This window comes from Taudactylus pleione, unplaced genomic scaffold (genome assembly GCF_031769625.1).
Source record: "Taudactylus pleione unplaced genomic scaffold, aTauple2 ptg000095l, whole genome shotgun sequence".
In the NCBI taxonomy this organism is placed as follows: domain Eukaryota; kingdom Metazoa; phylum Chordata; class Amphibia; order Anura; family Myobatrachidae; genus Taudactylus; species Taudactylus pleione.
This window is the reverse complement of record NW_028284497.1, coordinates 23,883,362-23,901,815: the sequence shown is the minus strand read 5'-3', so window position 1 is coordinate 23,901,815 and position 18,454 is coordinate 23,883,362. Positions and strand designations below refer to the sequence as shown.

At 36.2% G+C, this 18,454-nt stretch overlaps 1 pseudogene; it reads left to right on the top strand.

Annotated features, from left to right (window-relative positions):
* LOC148526678 (uncharacterized) overlaps positions 1-18,218 on the top strand; it is a 145,420-nt pseudogene extending 127,202 nt beyond the window's left edge.
* The last annotated feature ends 236 nt before the right edge of the window (positions 18,219-18,454 follow it).

Below are 18,454 nucleotides of genomic sequence, written 5' to 3'. Positions count from 1 at the left end.
AGGTGCATAAATGCGGCTTTAGAATAAGTGGTGCAGAATAGCACTTAGGTTTTTTTTTTGGGAAAAAAAAAATGTTCCATCAAATTTGTGGTACATGAAATGGGTGAAAGCATATTTTTAAGTCCCTAAAGTAATTTTTTTTAAATTCTTCAAAAATCCACCTGCTGCAACCACCTGCATTCTAGAAAACACCTGCCGCATACCTGGGGACCCCTCCTGAGTCAATTTTGCTAGTTTTAAAATTTGTCCCCCAACATTTTCTTTTCACTCCCAAAATGAAAGTATATTTTTTGGGGTGTCCTATGGATTTTTTTTTTTAAATGTTGACACAGAATACAGGTCATTAAGGGGACATTCCAAAGGCTGCAGGCTATTTTTTTTTTATTCTGCACCTCTAAACCCCATTTCTGCACTTTTTTTCACCACCTAAAAAGTGGTGAAAACTTATTTTAATTTTTTACAAAGACTTTTCACACCTGCAAAAAGTCTTTGTAATTGAATATGGGGATAAGTGAAACTGGCGAAAATGATGTCATCGGCAATACATTTTTGCAGGTGTGAAAACTCTTTGTAAAAAAATGGGGATAAGTTTTCACCACTTTTTAGGTGGTGAAAAAAATTGCAGAATTGGGGTTTTTGCGGTGCAGACTTAAAAAAAGTAGCCTGCACCCCTTGGAATATCTCCCAAAGGTTTTTTGTGTCAAAAATGTTTTAAAAATGTCCTCTGGACACCCCAAAAAAGGTACTTTTATTTTGGGGGTGATAAAAAATATGGGAGACAAACTTCTAAACTAGTGAAATTGATTCATGAGGGGTTGGTGTCACTTTAGGGACTTAAAAATATGCTTGCACCCATTTTCATTACCCCAAATGTGATAGACATAGTTATTTTAACAAAAAAAAAGAAAAGTGCTATTCTTCACCAGTTCTTCACAGGCACATTTATGCATTTGACGCTGCTATTTAAAAACCCTGACTACCTTTAGCAGGCCATATTGGGTGTACCCATAGTGATCCCCCATGTCAGAACATCTTTTGGGGGGTGACAGTATGATTTCCCCAGAAACTGACAGGACTTCTCGATACTTACCTTTTTGCTGGGTCCCGTTTTCGACGAATCCTAATTGAATACGGAGATAAGCAGGCACACACCTGATATTATATCCCTTCTAAAAATGGTGATGATGGTGAAAAGTCAGACATCAGACTTTTCGCCTCAAATTGAATATGGCCCTATGTGGTAAACAAAACTAGTTAAATACTATAACATTCTAAGGGCAGGTGAATAGTAGACAAAATAGACAAACAAAATGTACAGTAGGTAGGTAGGACAGCGGGAAAGAGACTGATATAGGTGAACACTTATCCTACTCCCAGGAGGGAGTAGGATAAGCTCTAACAGATGGTGTTTTAGAGAGAAGTTAAAGATTTGTTGGCTGTTGGAAAGTTTGATCAGGTGTAATAGTGATTTCCATAATCAGGCAGAAGCACAGACAAAGTTTTGTAGGTGAGAGTGAGAAGTGGTTACAAGTGATGATATGAGGTGCAGGTCAGAGGTTGAGATAAGGAGGAGATGGAGAATGTTTTGAAATAAGATTTGAGATGTATTGTAATGAGGTGGCCAATTGTTGCAGGAGGCAGAGAAGGCTAAAAGGATAATTAACTTATCCTTAAGTCTGCTAGGGATACCAAGGAGCCCATCTGGATAAATACTGCACTGGATCAGCAATTGCATGCAAAGTTACTTACTTTACCAGCATGGATGAGCTTGATTCTGAGTCGACCAAGGATACAACAATGGTGTGTGGCAGTTTGAAATTTGCAGTGCACACAAGCCAATAGCTGCTTGCGTCTGGTTCACAGTCAGACACTGGAGAGAGAAGAGCTCCAGCACCAAAGTGTTCCAGCAGTCACAGAAGAGGCCAGAAGACTGCATGAGAAATGAGAGAAGGTCTTGAAGCAGCAACTGTGCATTCTGGATGATGACAGTCTAAGAGAGATAAGTGGAAAACCTGAGGACTGGAGATGCCTGCAGTGAAGTGAAGCAAAGTGATTTACGAAGTTCCCTAATGCAATCTCTCCTGCTCAGACAGGTAAGTACCTATGTTCTATTACTTCTTGTCTCTAATCTCCCCCCCTCCAGACTACCAGGTGTTCATATTATAGGCCCTTGGACATATTGATATATTTTGGGTGCTAGGCCTGAGGGACATCATTTTATTTCAGGCCTAGGTCCATGGGCATAAATTTAATTTAGGGCACTTTCACTGTGCACACTTGTTTACACATAGGGGTATGTATGTTCCCACACAATTCTTCCCCATTTTTCCACCATCAGTTTTCCCATTAAATGAATTTTTAGCTAAATAAAACCTAATAGGCAGTTGGCTGGTTAGTAGGGGTATTCAGGGCAAGGATATCATAGATGCACAGGTGGTGAGGAGTTTTAATCTTATTGCTTTTGCTTGCCTACATGCTTATTTTGACTGTTTCACACCTGCCCAATACTACTGAACTCAATTTGAGTTTTACATTGTTAGTTTTATTTGTGTTTAATTACTGTATAGACCATGCATTACACCCTCTTAGTTATATATATATACAATGAGTTGGGGCACTAGATTTGTTATAGATAATGTAAGTATTGTTTAGTTCAGTTATAACTGAGGGCTGAGCATGATAGATTAGAATTAGAAAGTTGTGGGGGTGATTGTCTTTCTCCTCACAGGGCTATGTGGGTAGACATCAAGGTAAGCTGACAAAGAAAATAACAGTGAGAACTTCTGTGTCCATCTGTGCTCTCCTTTTGCTGTTTATCTAAGTGCAAGTGGACCTTGCACTACTATGTAAGGTCACAGATTTCCATGTAGTGCGCAAGCACACATAGGTGAAAACTTGGGATCTGAGGCAAAAAGTCCTGGTGATAATTTTACACTCTACCACAGGAAGGGATTTCTACTAGGAGTTTCTTTAGCCTCTGATTGCTTCAGAGGCCAGTGTTCACAGTTGCAGTGGTGTTCTGCGGGGGCCTAAGCCACATCACATCAACAAAAAAGCCACATGCAGCTTGAGAGCTGCGGGTTGGCCACCGCTGCTCTAGAGGATCTTCTACCTATTTTGCTAGATAATTCTAAAATACCTGTCTCTTTGTAGGTTCCAATTCCTGTCTTTTCAGAAGGTACTTCTCAGGGTCAATAGTAAGACTTTTTAAGAGTCAATTGAAAACATCTAATTTTGAGGGCTATGCCATTTACTACTGCCAATTATTCCTTCCACTGTTCTGATATTTGTGTGCTGTGCAGTCCTATTGTCATGGCTTGGAAGTTCCCTTATCTCCTGAAGACATGTTTTTAATGTTTGGTAGGTTTGGGGTTTTTTGTAGGTCTAGAAGGGTTTTGCAGTTGGGTAGGTTGGGTGGTGTATTTAGGTGTCTAATTTTTTTGTCAGTTGTAAGTTTCAAAAAGTTTTTGGAATAAAGTGTCTATTGTGTGCTAGTAGAAAAATCTATATAACATACCTTATAGAGAAAGACTGTGTGAGTGTCCTTTTAACAATAAAATTAGTTTATTAAAATACAGAATCAACAAAAAATTGGTGCATATGTGACATGCATAAATCACATAATATGAAGAATAATTAGCATATGATCCAATTTCACTTTGTAGTATGCATGAAATACATATAAATGAAGAATGGTAAAAGGAACAGATGTAATCCCCAATAAAGTGCTTAATGTGCAGGTCTTGTGCTGCTAGAAACAAATATGTTGCCTCATTCATGCTCCACCAGGTGGAGCGCGAATAAGGTGATATATTTGTGTTTAGCAGCACCAGAGATTAATAACTGGAGGACTACAAGAACCAGCCACCTTTGGGATCATATGCTAAAAGGACTTGACAACAGCTGAGGGATTGCACAGTCTGCAAACTATTACTACCCTGCTGAACTTTTGGACTTGTTCTCTCTATGCATCAGGTGGCACTGGTAATTGTATACAGTCTCTGACCTGCACATTAAGCACTTTATTGCGGATTACATCTGTTACTTTGGTGGACATTTTACCATTCTTCATTTATATGTATTTCATGCATACTACAGAGTGATATTGGATCATATACTAATTATTCATCATATTATGTGATTTATGCATGTCACATATGCACCAGTTTTTTATTTGATTCTGTATTTTAATATGCTAATTTATTGTTAAAAGGACACACACACAGTCTTTCTCTATAAGGTATATATGCATGATAGAATATGCACCATTTTTTCTATGTTATGTAGATTTTTCTACTAGTTTGTTTTCTGGAGTGACTACCCTATAATAATGGCAGCTGCTTTTTTGCATATATTATATTAGATGATATATACTATTTATGGTCTATCATATATATTTATTAAATTCATTTATTGACTATACTAATCATCCACATTCATCTGGGTTGACATTTTGTCAGCGCCTCTCATTTGTACATTTTTGTGTACTACTAGATTTTGGTATTTGTCTATTGTTTGCAGTTACATTTCATTCTTGTTTTTTTACTTAAAATAAGCACAGACATGCAAAATATATTTCATAATATGATTAGTTAATACAAAAACTTACATGCATGTTGTAATGTTCTAGAAACAAAGCATTCAGTAATAGTAATATTAATATTAAATTTTAACTGCTTTGTGTGCCAGGATTCCACCATTCATGTTGTACTGGAATGGCAATATCTTTTCTGATTGACAGATTAAGATGGGAGGGGGCATGAATGGAAAAGCAATCAGAATCTGCAATGTCTGTGATTGGCAGTAAAATACATTTAACATATTTTATTTACAATAAATATGAAAAAGTTAAAAAATTGTTCAAATTTATACATGTCACAAGTGTTATAATCATGACCCTTAAATATAGTGCAAAAGCATTTTACAATTACATTAATTTGTTATAATGCAGTAAAAAGGTATATATTATGTCAAGTACTTTCTAAGATCTACGTGACATTATTTTCTGATCTGAAAAAGGCCCCTACTGTGTTTGTGCTTCAGACAGATATCAGTGTTCAACAGATCAAGCTGAAACTTGCAAACAGGCTTTAGGAAGAGCCAGTTGGAGTGGGAATGAGATTTTAACAGGACAAATAACTGTGGAGTTCCTGAAAACAACCAGGGTCTTGGTGACTACCACCTGTAGAATAAAGGTTTTTCCACTTAATTTGTTCAATATTAAATACCTTTGGTGGGGTGAATATGTTTCAAATATATATAGAAACACATTTTATATATACATATAGCCACTGTTAATTTAATTGCAGAAGTGAACTGTAATTAAAGAAAAAAACATGCCACACTGTATTTTATAACAGCTGAATTGATAAAATTAACTCAGTGAAAGAAACCTAGATTACATTTAATCTGCTTTTGTCTACATTTCAATGTTTTTCATCATCAAATAGCTTTATTTATTAGATTATGAGAAATGTTTTAATTTTTGAAGCGTTTTAAATTGTTTCAGACACAACAATAAAAATATCAGTAAATGCAGTAAATTATTGAACTCTTAGCTACTTTATTTTGACTGTAGTCATAAATTAGGAATTTTGTATCTCCAATTTTGAAGCAGTCAAATGTGAAAATAGTTATTTAGAAATATTCACAGTTGGTAAAAAAGCAATATTTCAGTTAAACTCTTTCATTTAGCAAGAAACAATGATTACAAAAATGGAGAATATTTTTAAAAAGCCTAAAATCTAAAGCTTGTACTCAGCCTTGCATAGACTACTTTATTCATATCAAATAGGCAAATCTAATTAGAAACATTTTGTAACATTTACTATGACACACTAATGTAAAGTAATCTACCTTTAAACAGAATTACATCTAAAAAAAGATCTGAAAAGTGGCAGTTGAGCTGCTGCAGAATTAAAGTAGTTTTTCAGAGTGTAAATGGTTCCTGTGTACACCCAAAAACAAATCATCTAAGAATGGTCCCTCTTAACTTATGTAACTATATTCAATAAGCAGACTTTAGAATACAATAGAACATCAAAGCACCATGGATGTTTTTACCATTACAAGTACAGAAACACCATATATACTAGAAACCACGGAACCACCATCAAACCCACCACAGTAAATGACTAGAGAGGTGAGTTGATATGTGCAAACACATTCATTTGGTCAAGGATTCATCATGTTGCCTATAAAAACTGACAAAAGCATGTGTGCAACACTGGGGCTGTAGTTAATATGACATTTGTTGCCCAACAATCTCCACAAGCCTAGGATTCTCTGAAGGTGGTTAAATAGTGATATCATACATATGTTCCAGCTCAGTTATGCAAACTTAATCAACCTGTGTAACCTCACCAAGGAACACATTGAGTACACAGCGCAAGCTGCTGTGCGTTCTTCCTTTTTTTGCTACTTGTTCCTTCCATTCAGTAACATTTCATGTGTTGGGCATAAGCAGTGAACCTTCTCCTTCCATCTCTCCCAGGGTCTGGCAGCACTGAAGGCTATATTCTACTCATCAATATGCTTCCCCAGCCAGGAAGCATATTGATACAACTTCTATGGTGTTGTAAGAATGGCTAATCACTTCCAAACTATAAACAGCTCACTTATTCGGCTGAGACCACCCAGGCAAAGGGCCAAAGTTTGCATCAATAGGCAACATATATAAACAAGAAGTGACTCTGCACTGAGCTTTTTAATGTGTAGAATAAAATATTTATATTATAACAACAGTGTGTATGTTATATCCCTTTGGGAAGTCAATGTATGTTGGTGGTGCACCCTAGAGTCAGTATATCAGCACTGAAGACAAAGAAGACAGTAAAACTCCTTGGGGCACACTTTAGAAAAGTTTGTGTATGTGTTAAAATGAAGCTTTTGTTAAAAACAATTAATAAGTTTGTTGCAGGCAAAATATATCTAAAATAAATCATTCAGATGTATAATATTCTTATCTGAAGGTTTGCAATAGCCAAAAAATTTTATAATATGACTAATAAAATATATGTTTATTGCCGAAATTTTGTTTTGTCTCTTTATTGATTATATTCACTCAGACAATTTCTGCTGGTATATATTTGTTGCTATACACTTGGTGTTAACAGAATCCTAAAAATGTGCAAGTATGAAACAAATATTATATGCAAAATTGCTGGATGAGGTAACTTAAAAGGGTTCTGAAATAATTTGTAGTAGTCTATATGCCATTCAGTGCAGTAACAAGGAAGAAGGATTAATCTGCCTGATAATCACAAAAAAATCAAAATCTCAGCAGTATCATATTTCTAATGAATATATCACCATCATCCGGTTCTCACCTCCTCCATTGACCTTTCCCAATCTTAAAAAACCCATATTTAATCCTGACACTCTCTCTAAATATGGTCTAACTCTCTCCTCCACTTTGCCTCCAAATTCCCTGAGCCGATTGTCTACAATCGCCTTACTGTCTTGTTTTCCTACCACTCCCTGCTTGGTACATTTAAGTCTGGCTTTTGTACACTCCACATAAAGTTCCCTCAAAAATTTCAGTAATGACCTCCTTTCTGGCAATTCCAAAGGCTACTGCTTTTTGCTCATTCTCCTTGCTAAATTTGACACTCACACTCTTCTCCTGCAAATCCTTTACTCCCTGAATGACACTGCCTTTCCTAGTTTTCTTCACACCTCTCTGACTGTTCTTTCTCCATCTCCTCTTAATACTCAATATCTCCCATACTTCCTCTACCAGTAGGTGTCCCCTAAGGTTCTGTTTTTGGACCTCTTCTATGCTCCAATTATACATCCCCCTTAGATGAACTTATCATGTCTATGCTGGTGACATTAAGATCTACCTCTTCTTCCCTGATCTTTCCCACTCTCTCCTCACTTGTATCTCCAACTTTCTCTATTTTCCTCTTGGATGTCCCAGCACTTTCTTAAACTTAACAAGTCTAAGACTGAGTTGAGTATTTTCTCACTCTTCTGAATAGCCTCCCTCAATATTAATATGGATAACCGTATACAAGATGAAGGTTGAATGATCCAGAATATGGACCTGATTCTGATTTTTATGCTATTGAACAGCTGCAGGGTTAGTGGCTGTGTAATACCGTACAACTAAAATGCAAATGCAGCAGGAGGCATCTGTAGGAAACAGACACCTTCTGCATGCATCTACAATCGAAGTGCTGTGTCTGAAGACATTTTATCAAGTTGATGGTGGCAGGCCTCAGCCAGCCTGCATAAGCCAAAGCTTTCTCAGAGTGGCTGTCGGATATGGTCAGTCGGGTCCAGGAAGTCTGCATCCAACAATGTTTTGTAGAACAGTCTTGGTCTCTGCCCCCAAATGGTGCAGCATGTCAATCAGGGGGGACTGCGAGCAATCATGCAGGACCTACTCTACACATTCACAGACAGGGTTTTGCACATGCTCAGATCCCCAAACATCAGATTTGTACATAAACCATCAGGTTTCTAGCTTTTACTATGAATTTTGCACAGATGATTTGTTTTTGATAGGGAAGTTTTTGAAGAAATAGAGAAGTTAGCACTTATAAAATATTTTGTTTATTTTTTAGTCATAATCATGAGATTGAGAGATTGCCATTAGGGGTGTACATTATAAAGTTTTATTAGCATATGCTTTAAACAAATCTGCTTTATTAGGCTGATGAACTGTGTGTCGATTAGCTTGCATAACTTGTTTTGTTTGATGTGACTTCATTGTATACCATCATTCTTTCAGAATACTTTTATGGAGGTCCAGGGTGAGATTAAGACATGAAGAAGGAAGGAGGAATTAGAGCTAAGAAACTTGGATAAATTGTGGCACCAAGGAAAAAAAATATTTTTATTACTCTGTTCCATGTACTCTGTAACTGGTTATCTTCCTTTGCGTTTTATTGTTGACTTGTATTTGTTGAAGTTTTCTTAAAGATTATTAGTTTGGAACTAAGTTACCTTAAATTCTATTATTACTATTATTATTATTGTTAGTTATAAATGTTTTGGATATTTTGTCAGCCATGTCTAGCTAAATTGAGAGTGTTTCTTTGAGAACTTGTGTGTCTGACTGACTGGGCTTTGACAGAGGCTGATGTCAGGATAGTGAATGATGTAAGGAAGAGGCTTCAGTTAAACTCCCATATACTGAATACTGTCAGGGATAGCTCATACTGTGACATAGCAACTTATACACTATAAGGCCAGGTTTAGTAGAGTGTGGAACAGGTGTGTTTGTGAAGGTCTATTTAACCTGCCAAAGTATTAAGGTTTCCCAAAAGGGGGAGTAATTCTCCTTTACTATGGAAGAGATCTTATTATTATGGCCAGCTCAAGGGACATTTGTGCAGTGCAGCTGCACATGACAGCATTAACCTGGCTGGCTATGGAGGAAATGATGAAGAATAGCTGCATGAGATCCCCACCCTCCACCCAGATGCTGGTGTTGAAGGTTAGAGCTTAGGGGGAGGAAGAGGAGAGAAGTGGTGACAGTGCAGCACAGGGTACACTGCCACCCTCATACAGACCTGCCCATGGTGCTAACACACTCAGGGCCAGCAATATATACTATTAGTGTATTGGATACTGAAGGCTGGACTTTAAAATAAACTTAAGCCTTTATAATGGGACAAGGAAAATGTTTAGCGGTTAAAGAATTTCTAACATTAGATCCTGCATGGCAGTCCAGCAAGTGTGATGTATCAGAAGTATGGAAGACTTTGACATTTCTCAGGAATTGGCATTTAAAATATCTTGATATACCATTGATAGGAACTTTTTATGTTGATAAACGTAAAAGATTAAGAAATCATTTATGGAAAAAGACTGATGAGTAGAAGGCATATACATTATGATTAGAAGAATCTAATTATGTTCCCCCAGCCTATGTAGCACAGACAATGTCTGTTAAGTCAATAGATCTAGAAAGTCTAGACTCATGGAAAGCTATTCTTCAAGGAACAATGGCATTAGCTAATAAAAGGAAACCAAGTACACATAGGATTAAACAGTAATTCTCTTTTCTCTCTTCTGTTTTTTTCTAATACAACTGTATGATACATATCTGAAAAATTAAAAATGGGATTTTAGATGACATCACACATCTCATAACACTTGGTTGCATGGGAAGAAGAGATGATGTTGAAAGGACATTAACTTATAATACTCTTACCAAATATTATGACACAACAAATACTAATAATAATGAAAATTAAATTCAACATTGCCTAGAGAGAAATTAGGACAATTATTGCCACATCAACAAGATTAGTTCTAAATTGGGAACAATTTATGCCAAGATACACACAGACAACATAACAACTGGTAACACACAAAGTAAGGAAGCACAGCAACAAACATCTTTTCAAGCTCCCCTGAGAGTCATAACTACTGAAGAAGGCAATTTATGGTCAATCCATGTCCCTAGGAATTTTATGCAGATCAAGCAATTAGTTTGTCATTGCACATGTTTGTAAGCTGCATTGTGCACATGCAGCAATTGTTTTGTAATTACAACTGCATAGAACATCCATTCACAAAGATAGCAACAGGTTGTCAGCATTTAGGGGAGGCAACTGGAGGAAGCAAAGCAAACATATGTGTGTTTGGCCATTTAAACATCGTTCCATGAATGTGCATAAATCAGCCTTCACGTTCTCCTATGCAGAATGAGAGTTCTCTGCATGTCTGGAGAGATGCTGTATTGCCACAAAGGCTGCATGGCTGTTTAATGTGTATTGATGTTACTGATGTTTATGCTGGTGCGTGACATCGGACGGGTATGAGAAAGCATTAGTGGGCATCCCTGTGCTTGGGTAAGATTTGGAACTATTTCATATTTTTCACAGATGGGTCCATGCAAAATCGCAACTGCAATCGCATTACTGTACATCTCTGAATTAGGCCCTGAATGTGCAGAATATAGGAAAAAGCCAGAAGAAATTAAAGCTAAACTAGAATGCCTCTATAGAACACACTCACCTACATAAATATTTTTGAACAAGAATCTCTCTTTCCAATGAAGTCCAAGGTTCTTGTTGAAGATCTGATACCTAATATTAAAATACAGTTGACTATTAATAATCCACTATGGCATACAAAAGACCAAGAAGATCTAGCAACTTTGGCAGTACATCATGAGGATAATTTGGTAACCAAGAAATTCAAATAGAAACATAACTTCTGAACCTACAATTTAAAGCAGCTCAAGAAACTTGTGATTTGGCTTGCCAACAGAAAAATATAATTTATGATGCAATGAAGCAATAACTGTTAACTCTATGACATTGATATGGGGTGCTGCAAGTATCACAGTCAAAATAACTTTACCTACCACAAATATTATACTGTACATGCAGCATAGGTAGCAAACAAATTAATCCCCCTAAAAGAAACAAGAGGTAAAGATAACAATTAGTCTACTAACCAGTGAGCATCATTCCTATTAACTGCAGATGCCCTGGCTAGTTTGTTAGGAAGATACTTATTGTGTTAACTTGGGTGTACTGTATTCTGCTCCCCAGATGGGGTATATTTTCAAGTGTCATGTTCAAACTAAGTTTTGCTTACTAATGCATTACTTAGTGATCCACACAGCCCAGATGTTCTAAAGATTTATCTTCTAAAATAAATTCCTTCATAATCATCAAAATTGTTGTCAACAATACCTGACACATTGTGGACAACATGGTCTAATTATGTTTTTGAGATTCTACATACTACACTAGTTACTGTAAAACCAAAAACAGGGACAATAATTCCCAGTAAAAATAAAAAAATTTAAGCAGAAAAGAGCATGTTTCCAGTAATTAAGGAACCACTACATCAATGAGTACTGGTTAAAAAAACAAAGTCCAGGGAATATGCCTATATTTCCTGTACACAAAAGAGGTTGGAGAATCTTTAGACTAGTTCAAGACCTGAGAGCTATTAATACAATATTTGAGCCATTGTATCCTATAGAACCAAATCTTAAAACTATTGTAATGTAAATTCTATTAGACAGTACACATTTTTAAGTTATTGACTTGTGTTCTGTGTTTTTTAAATTCCAATACAGAAAGTCAATATCTTTTTACATTCACATATCATGGTACAAAATATAAGCGGACTAGGTTCTGCAAGGCTTTATAAATTCCCCCACAATCTTCAGTCAAAACCTAACTGAAACCTTACAATCATTTGTTTTTCCAGATTGTTCTACATTAATTCAGTATGTAGATGATTTGCTACTATGCTCCCCAAATTTTGAAACTACAGATACAGCAGAACTATTAATGTTCCTAACACAAAATGGACACAAAGGGGTATATTTACTAAAGTGTGGGTATTTAGAAGTGGAGATGTTGCCCATAGCAACAAATGAGATTGTTCCTAACACTAATCCTACACCTTCTAGAAGATAATAGCTAGAATCTGATTGGTTGCTATGGGCAACATCTTCATCTTTGGGGTATATGTATTAAAACCAACATTTTAGTAAATACAGTATACCCCAAAGTATCCAAAGACTTTTCCCACTCTGTCAGAAACAAATTTTCTTATATTGGCCATTGTTTATATGAAGGTTTGAGACATCTATCTCCAGATAGAATTGCAACAAATCAGGAGATCAGATTACCCATTAACTAAATAAAATTAAGGGATTTTCTGGGACCTGTATATTACTGTAGAAAGTGGATACCCAATTATTCACAATTACCTGCAGTTTTGTATAACTTGACCAATGTTTCTGTACAAGAGGCATTGGTGTATTGTAAAACACAATAATTTGTAATTTGAACTACCAGCAAATGATCTTATAGGAGTCCCATCTTTAGGGTTACCCATTTATAAGAATAATTTTTCTTTATTCTGTCATGAATATCTAGCAGATGCAGGAGTCCTCACTTAATTACATGGTGGTAAACAGAGACTGGTAGCTTATTTTGGTGCCCAATTAGACACTGTAGCAAAGGGATTACCAGCATGTGATAGGAAAAACTAATCTGCTGCACTGTTTGTAGACAAATCTGCAAATATTATTTTGGGTTGCAATCTTAAAGTGTTTGTCCCACAAACAGTAGCAGTTCTACTAATTTGTCAGAAAACTCAACATTTGACTGCTGAATGTTTAGCTAAATGGGAACAAACCATCATTATGCCTACTAACATTATTCTGGTCAAATGTATGTTTTGAACCCAACTATTCTACTGCCATTTAATGAAACTGATGAGTTTCAGAGAGAGGAATGGGGAAAGTGTAAACCCTCAAGATTGCTTGACATACTGAATGCAGATGAACAAACCATTCCAAATATATATTTGGAAGGGGGTCCACTCCAGAATCTGACTTATGGCCTGATTCAGCTAGGATTGCTATTACGTATGCAGCTGCAAAATTATATGGAATGCAGCTGCGAATGTATGCTACTGCCTGCCATAGCTCATCCAGCATAGAGACACCCACTGGTGCTTTCTCACATGTGCCCAATGTTGCTTACCTGCATAAACATTGGTACCATCAAGGCACATTGGCCAGTCATGTACATTTACAGTAGGTCTGACCTGCCACAGAAACTGCAAGTCTTATTGCACACAGTGAGTACTCCAGCTGTATATGGAATCGCAGTGGCTAATTTATGCACACCCATGCAACAGCATTCAAATGGACATGGGACCTCTCCCCCATCACCACCCTAATTTCTCACAGCCTGTAACTCACTCTGTGTGGCTTCCTCTGAGCATCCATATTTGCAGTGTGATCACAGTGCCCATGCAGTGCAGGTTATGCACATGTGCAATGGCTAACAATCACTTTATCTGCCGAAAGAGTTGTATTAGCAATCCTTACTCAATCAGGACCTTAGTCTATTATGTTGATGGTAGCTGCCATAGGCAAACAGAAACAGGGAGAACACAATCATGGTATTCTGTGATAGATGACACAAAAACTCTTTATTCCATCCCTTTTTTACCACTACACTGAGCATAATTAGTCGAATTAAAGGTACTAACAAAGCATTCCTATTGACTAAAGAAAAAAGTGTAAATATATACACAGATTATATATATTCCTTTGGTGTGGTGCATGGTTTGGGTGAATGATGAAAAGAAAGAGGCGTTATGACAGCAACAGGCAACCCAATTTCATGTGAAGCTATACAATTACCATCCCAGATTGCTGTCATTAAATTCCACACCCATATGAATGGACATGATGAGATTACTAATGCAAATCATACAGCTCTGCAAAGGCAAAAGCACAAAGAGAAATTGTATCAGGAAATGATTGCACATTTTACTAATGATATATGTAAACTAAGTGAACAAATTAATCAAAATGAAAATAGCTTATTATTTACAAGAAAGGACTAAGTGGGGAAAATGTACAGTGTACACAATACAATTACATTTTATGGTGAAACTCTGAAGGTACAGATGTGTCCTCATACATCTAGCTTTAATACGCCATTTTGAGATACCTAGTGTGAGTGAGATGCCAGGTCCCATGCAAATCTGCTAGCATCTGGCTTCTTTTTTTTGCCACTCATATGTCTTTATTTCAATACGATGCAACTAGGATGCACAAGGAAAATGTGCTGCTTATTTGATAATTGATAGTTGTACTGTATATCTGTTTACAACTGAGTCTGTACACAGAACTTGGTATAGAAAAAAGCTGTGGCCGCTACATCATAACACTTCATATACTGATTCAGAGACTCTGTCGCAAACAGATGTCAGAAGTGTCATATGTCAAATTAATCAGCACAGTCTCAGCATGCCGAGAAGGGCATTTTAGTGTAACTGCAGCAAAGATGTATGAGAACACATCTGTAAGCCTGTCACCTCAAAATCTATTTTGCCAATTGGCACAGATGTCCCAAATGACAGACCCATGCAGCTAAAATGGTCATGGTCTGATTCAAACTTACCAGTATGCTCCTAGCTTTGCATCAGTTGCAGCCAGATACTGTGCTTACTGTATTATCTGCTTGCAGAAAAATGTAGGACATCCAGTTAAAACAAAACCTTCAAATCTTCCTTAAACATCAGGTTATTTTCAAATCATAAAAATTGATTTATTTCAGATTCCAAAGTTTACAATGCTTCAACATGATTTAGTAGGTGCCAAGTGTTTTTTTATCTGCTGTCAAATTCTGTTTTGTATGATAAAAAGGGAAGACTAGATGGCCCATGGGTTTCTTATCTACTGCCAAATTCTATGTTTAGCTGTAGACTTATTTTCAGGGTGGATTAAAGGCTATGCTGTGGCTAGAGCAATTACATCAATTACTGCTAAGAAACTCACAGAAAAATTTGTTTGCATGGATGACCTACCTTATGTAATATCACCTGACAATGGCACACATTGTTCTGGGCTAATTTTTAAAAAGATAAGTCAACATCTGAGAATAAAACAGGTACATACAGCATATCATCCACCAACAGTGGGAAAGTCGAATGTTACAATGGAATGAACAAACAATCTAAAATATCAGGGAAAATAGTTTGCAATGGCTAGCATTAGTACTGCAGAATAACACGAGGAGAATTACATATTTCCTATTATGACATACTACTTGGAAAGCTACCCAATGTTGTTATTGCACCCCCATATGAACTCAGTAAGAGAGATTACTTAACTGTGATTTGTCTAATTTCACTAAGTAACCAGCTGAAGAATGATACATGCTACTGTGATTGGTACACAACTAATACATGTGGAAGGTGCTTGCCATGATCTACTTTACAAACTGGTGATGAGGTGTTGCTCTGAAATTTCCTAAGATCAAGCATGCTAACTGACCAGTAAGAAGGACCCTATCAAGTATTGCTAACAACTCCAACTACTGTTAAAGTAAACAAGAACATGATGTGGATTCATGCTACACATTGTAAATAATTAAAATAGTCTAAGACAATGCAATTGGAGGATATTCTTCAAGATACAGATGCTTCATCTCACTAGTAAGACCATCAAGTGTGTGATTTATAAAGGCACCTCCTGTGCAATTGCCAGCACAGTAACTCTTTAGACAAGCATAACTCTAAAGAGTATAAGGAAGATTATCATGAACAGAAATATGTTGCTTGGTCCAAAATCCATATTTTGGAATTTGGGGTTGCGTTTTTGGATGGGAAATTCTGATTGCCATGATCTTTATTTTGAATGAAAGTATGAATATTAAAATGATTAAGGATGATATGACCAATGATACAATTAATAAATATGAGTTAAATGATATTCTAGGATGAATAGGTGTTTTTAAAGACTTATAAAGCAGAGATCATAAAGATGATTTGACGCAAAATTTAATTATAGAAATACCGTACAATGTAGGATTGCAAAGCCACATAATAAAAGTAAATGTTGGATTAGCACTTATCTACCTATTAGTGTAGAGGCAGGCATACCTACAGTTTACAAGCTCACTTTAGTAGCACCACAGATATGATATATAGAGAATGGTCTTGCCATAAGCAAACAGATGGTATACATCTCTTTTTTTAACAAGTCATGTATCAGCAGCTAGTTTTGCATATGACAGTTTCTACAGGGAGTCCAGAGTTTTTCCTGAATATATATATATATATATATATATATATACACATATATGTATGTATATATATATATATATATAGGTCATCAGGTGTGGCACTCATGGACAGAGATAGAGTAACAGAAGGTGATCAGGACAAGATGACATTTCAGTTTTTTATAACTGTCTTCAGAAAATACAAGAATACAATAAGTGAACATACCTTAAATACCCCATCACCAAACACCATGTGTGAGAAATCAGTGGTGTGTTGCAGCATGGTATCCATCCCGCATGTCCATTCGGTCCGGCCACCCATGATGATGTCCTTCCTTCGGCGCACACCATGTGACTCACTGACGACCTATACTACCTTGATTTGTGGGGGCACCCGGCCAAGTGGCTATCATTGATCTGAGTGCCGGTCCTGTGCTGTACTATATATAACGTATAGGATAGAATATTAATTATGTTTCCTTATAATTATAATATTAAGTATAAGGAAGGTACAGTTAGCATTTTACATGTTAATAGACAATAGATAGGTGTACTAATTGTTCATAAACATCTCTTTAACCAAGCTGCCTAGCACCTGTTCATTTACTAATTTAAGCTTATTTTGGTATTCAAAAATTACTGTAGAAATTGGGCAAAGTGTACTCTCCTATGTAGGTCTCTTTATGAGAGTTACTAACAACTTAGATTAATTCCCAAGAAACATGACCTGGTCCCTGCTAATTTGATATACCTGAAACATCATAGCAAGATGGAAGTGAAAAAAGAATATATCCTTTGAATTTTAGATGGTGAGTGTACTGTTGAAGTTTTTTTCCATTGTACACTATTTTCATGGTATAAAAGGTGATTTCAGAAATACTAACTCTAATGGTCATATGGTAGAAGATTTGGTTGCCTCTATCAAATAGAGAGGAGTGGTTCTGTTTTTGCTGAAATACCAGAACTTTGCGGTTCTGAGTCCAAACTCAACAAGGTTGGAATTCAGATCTAAAAACCAGATCTCATGTATTTTGGATTGCATTTAAGTCCCTTTCTAGTGATTTTAGGTGCTGTAAGGTGGTCAGAATTGACTGAAATGACTGGAAGTGAATGTTATTGATATTATTAGTAATAACATTCAATACTATAGGAACAAACACAGGTCCAATGTTCATGATTTTAGCTGTTTTTATTAATTTTTAAAGAAATCCAAAACTGAATCAAAACACTTGAGGGTTGTTTTGTCAAAATTAAAATCAAAACACAACAACGATTTAGAAACAAAAACAAAACACAGTGGTCTTTGCACATCTGTACTATTAATCACAGCGGAAGAAGTTGCCCAAATTTAAAAAGTGGCTTTACAAAATAGAATGTCACTAGCCAATTTTTGACTGCATGTGGTACATGTGCTGTAGTAGGCCAAGAATATTAACTATATATAGATGATAAATATTCTGATATTATTGGACATTTGAATAAGGTTCAGGAATTACAAAAAGACTTGAGAAAAATAAATGCTTGTGTAGGCTGGTACCCTTTTGGATGGTTAGAATCAAGTGTTGCTAACATTCACTCTGGAAAAATACAACATATTATGTTTGGCATAATTATTTAAACATTGTATTTATAGATTTCAAGGGTGGACAAATAAATTGTGCACAATGTGTTAAGAGATTCTGGAGGTTAAAAGTGAGGAAATAAATTAGCAGGAATAACATAGATGTGTATTCTGACATGCATAACACATATGAAAATTAAAATCTCACTGATATGAGTCTATATGAGAGCCTAGAAGCAATACATGAGGGAAGAAGACATGTTGAACTTGTTGTAGAATAATCTATTTGCTGTTTTGCCACTCTCTTAGTCACACCAAAGGTTCAAATAAAAATAGGGACACGCTCTTCTGATGCAGTGAGTATTAGACACCAGTCCCC